This window comes from Limulus polyphemus, unplaced genomic scaffold (assembly GCF_000517525.1).
Source record: "Limulus polyphemus unplaced genomic scaffold, Limulus_polyphemus-2.1.2 Scaffold3038, whole genome shotgun sequence".
NCBI classification, from domain to species: Eukaryota; Metazoa; Arthropoda; class Merostomata; order Xiphosura; family Limulidae; genus Limulus; species Limulus polyphemus.
The window spans coordinates 5,654-10,506 of record NW_013668648.1 but is presented as its reverse complement, the minus strand read 5'-3'; positions in this window follow the sequence as shown (position 1 = coordinate 10,506).

The window sequence follows — 4,853 nt, the reverse complement described above, 5'->3', positions numbered from 1 at the left end:
GAGGAGTATCAGCGCTAGCCATCCCTAAATTAGCAATATAAGAGTAGAGGGAAGGCAGCTAGTCAACACCACCCACCGCCAACTCTTGGGCTTCTCTTTTACCAACGAATAATGGGATTGACCATCACATTATAACGCCCCCACGGCTGAAAGGGCGAGCATGTTTGGTGGGACGGGGATTCGAACCCACAGATTGCGAGTCGAGCGCCCTAACCACCTGGCCATGCTGGGCCAGGATGTGATAGAGAGGAGTAGTAAATAAAGGGAGAAAACCTGGAGAACAAATATCACAATGATCAAACAAAGGAAGAATGTTTTAAAAAACATTTATTCACAAAATTAACTACTTAAAACTTATATAATATTAAAATCCAATCTATTAACTACGTTTCAATGCCAAGTTTATTCGTATAAATTAATAGTAAAGTAGTTTAATTAAATTTTGAATGTAACTCTCTAAGAGATTGTGACGTGTGCACTTTGACCTATCTGTAGTAAGGGAGACAAAAGGGCTTTTTACTATGTAACTCAGTAGATGCACATATACTTCATGACAAAGTAGAAAAACTTTTAAGAATTAGTTTGCAAATTGGAGCCATTTGCGTTAAGATTTAATAACCTAGATGTGGAAGGTCGTGAAGGACAAGCAGAAATATAGGTATTATAATGAAGCCTAATGAAAAAAATTAATGGATTTGTTACTACTTTATTCACCACCTTGATTGTGATGTCCTTGGGGTTCATATTTATCATACATTGCAAGACCATCATAAAGATAATGTTGCAACTAAGAAGCACCATGTGAGGTCAAGGACAAACCTCATGCAAATCATTTAATGGAGATTAACTTCATTCACAACTGAACTTGTGAACATAGTTACCAATGAGCCTACTTCAGATGGCATAGTATATAGTTCGCTCGAGGTTTTGTGCCAGAAGTCAAATCAATAACATTTGAACTCAGTAGGTGACAAAACAAAAAACTGATATCTTAGTAGCTAAAGAAGTTCAGTCACAAGAACTGAACATGCATAAGAGAGCATTAATCTCCCTATGGATATGGAAACATTGTTAAATACTATATCTCTCAAAAACGTACTTACAACTGAAGTCATGTTATGTCCTTCATTATTAACTGAAAAACGTCTCTTTTCAAGTGGCGACAAAGCAACTGCTATGTGGTACTTATTATGCTAGACGAAAATGTCTGAGGGGCAAAAACTGATATGTGGTATTTATTATGTTAGACCAAAATGTCTGAATGCCCACCAACTGTTTCTTCTCTAGCTGATGAAACAGTTGCAGAAGTATTTGAATATAAATATTTAGTTATCGTAGATGTGATGAATATAGTACGAATGTTTATCCCAAGTCCTAAAAAGTCAGTCCATTTGCTGGTTAGAAGAGCCCTTGCATTTATGATTAGATTCCTACTGCAATACATTTCTATCTGCTATAATGGTATATGGAAGCATCTGGGTAAAGAAGGAAATGCCGCCGGTCTCAAGGAGGGTTCATTATTTCACAACTTTATTTCAGATAGTTTTGTGAAGATCTCTGGTATTATATCTTCACAAACTCTGATGTTAAGAGTGCATTGATATAAGCAAGTTTTGAAATCTGGAAGAGTATGAATAACTTTGTACCTGAAGGGTTAGTCATTTTCCTGTCTGGCAGATGCAAAGACAGGTGGAAAACTTTGAGGATTACACATGATTCGTCAATTTTATGCGATGAACTTTCTTCTGCCTTGAAAAGGGTCATTCTATAGTTTTTTCATGGTTTATGTCACAGTACCTTAAAGTACCAAACATATTATTATATAAGCAAACTACTTAGATGTAGTCACTCTACGTCTTTCTGAATTTAAAGGAACTAGGATTGAATGATATGTGGATTCAGTTCAGAGACAATGCAGTACCCATATATGACTTATCAAGGAATTTATCCTTGCATCAAATGAAAATGTTGCCTTTTTATATGTATTAAAACACTACTGCTATCTTATTTTACAGCACTGGGAAGCTAAAGTTCTTATAAGTAGCAAGTACATACGAGTTTGCAAGGTATATGGCAGATGCAATGAATGACTTCATAATAATGAGTGTGAAAGCATTTTGGCTGCTGACTCTCTATATTAATGTAAAACCACTGACAACTTCAATACCTTAATTTTTCATGTCTATACCAGAATATTCATTTTAAGGATCATATAAAGCTTCTACTGACCAACAGAGCATTTGAAAAGCATGTGAAAAAATACTGTTCCAGGCAATCCTCTGGCTAAGAATTGATAAAGCTTTGCTTATCGTACCACTCTTAAAAGATTTCAGATGGGAATTAGCATCTACTGGAGCAACACCTCTGTTATATTGTGATCCATCTGAAACTTTGCAAGTAATGTTGTGTAAATGGCAAAAATGGTGTGGAAAAAGATGTCAATGCAGAAAAATTGGAAACTATAATCCTGCTATGCTGCCTGCAATTTGCTTTACTAACTAATCAAATTATTTTTCTTTTCAAATTTGCATTTATTATTTTTTTCTGTGTATGTCGTGATATATCCAGATGAAACAATGCATTTTTTTGTGCCAGTCCTTTGTCGTTTTTGTTTACATATTTAAGTTGTGTGTAGTCCAAAACGTGACGGAGTAAAACATGTAGTTTTCAATTAAAATAGATTAAACAAGAATTGTTTACAAAATGTTTTGAGAAAAATGTAAAAAATTCGTTATGTGCCTTGCACTTTTCACAAAAATTGGGATATGTCTTGCTCCATTTCTTAAACAATTAAATTTTAGTATTGTTACGACAGCGGAAGTTGCGCGACGCTTGGAGCATGTGCTGGAGTTCTAGAAAGATCGTGACTGTTCCTCGCAACTCTAGGCTTTTATAGGCGAGCTAAGTTCTCGTATATAAGCTGGCAAATAAAGTGACGGCGGAGAGATAATTGCAGACAGAGAGATATAGAGACAGATAATCGAGTCAAGCCGTAAGCAAAGTGCGTGAATCGTTGGGAATTCTTGGGTGTGTTCAAGTTAAAGTGACTGTGGAAATTAAGTGTATTGCAAAGTTGTATTGAGAAAGAATAAACTATTTTTTTAAGAAAGGACTTGTATCGCTGGAGTTTTTCAGAAAGAACTTCTACGGAAAATTAACCAACGAACACAGAGGCGTAACAGTATTAACAACTGACAGATTTGTAAGAAGCCATCACTCAGTATTGAATTGATATATAAGTTCACTGATCATGCACCACGATAGTGATTCATAACAGGAGTTGCACAAAGCCATAATAGAACTTCCGGGCAAAAAGCACCTTAAATAATAAAAATTCAGTTCAAACAACACTTTAAGACCTTTATTATCGACTGCTACGGCTGTACCCATGTAAAAATGCACAAAAAAGCACACATGTTAGTTTGTTTGCTTGTTTGAATTTCGCGCAAAGCTACACGAGGGCTATCTGTGCTAGCCGTCCCTAATTTAGCAATGCAAGACTAGAGGGAAGGCTGCTAGTCATCACCACCCACCGCCAACTCATGGATTACTCTTTTACCAACGAATAGTTGGATTGACCGTCACATTACAACGCCCCCACGGCTGAAAGGGCGAGCATGTTTGGTGTGACGGGGATTCGAACCCGCGACCCTCAGATTGCGAGTCGAATGCATGCTAGACTTACACGGAAAAGAAAATCAGCTCAAAATGGCCCATTTGTAATTATTATTATTATTATTATTCTATTGCCAGCCTAAACAAAAATTACTCGGTATGTTGTACCCAAACCTTTTGTAGAATACTAAATAAGGTACTGCGAAGAATATTGAAAAGTCTATTTGTTTCTTCTGTATTTTACATAGGGTAAAAACATCATAATTCTAGTGTAAACGAAGTTATCATTACCCCTTAATGTTAGCTTTTTCACAAATACCTGGTATTTTTTTAAAAAGCTTTAGTACAGGGTGAAACAGGAATTACCAGCCAATAATAGAGGAACATTAGATGACTGTAACATGTAGATACTTAACGCTTTGTACACTATACAGTCAGTGTCTTTAGGGAGCCAACCCCCTATATTATGGACGAAGGAGTAAAATAAAATCAACACATATACTATTAAATTATATTGCAGACATTCATAGAATAATTACATTAAAACACATGAAGGTTCATTTAAAGCGGTGTTTCAGATGTATATGTTTTATTTGAAAATGATGCTTTTCTACTGGTGGAATTTTATACACACTTAGTGAGGGTTGTGTTTTAGTCTAGGCATATATTTGCCCATTGTTATGCATTACCTATAGAGAATTTAGTCACACAGAAACCATAAATGCTCACTATATTCTGAAACAAATCTCCATGACAATCTCCAGCTGTAGCTTAACATCTTACATTTCGAACTAATGCGATCAAGTAGCCAATAGCTACAATAAATCACCATGAACTGTATCAGCTAGCTACTAAGCTTATTATCATTATAAAGTTAGCTACCATATCAAGTAATCCTTTGCCCATAGTTGAGCATAAAAAAGTCAGCAAACAAGATAAATAAAAATTGGGAATTTAAAACTTACAAATTAGAGATTGTAAAAAAGTAAGCAAACAAAGTTGGAGACACTGTAGACATTATTTACTCAAACTACAATCCACGTTTTTGACTCCAAGAAATGTAATTATAGGTAACAGCATGAAGCCAAAATAGGAGTTTGTAGTTTGAGTAAATAATGTCTGCAGTATCTCCAGCCTTGTATGCTTACCTTGTTTACTATCCCTGTTTACAGGTTTTTAAGCTCCAAATAATATTTATCTTGTTTATTTCAAATTTTCATGTTATACTGTTGCGTCAT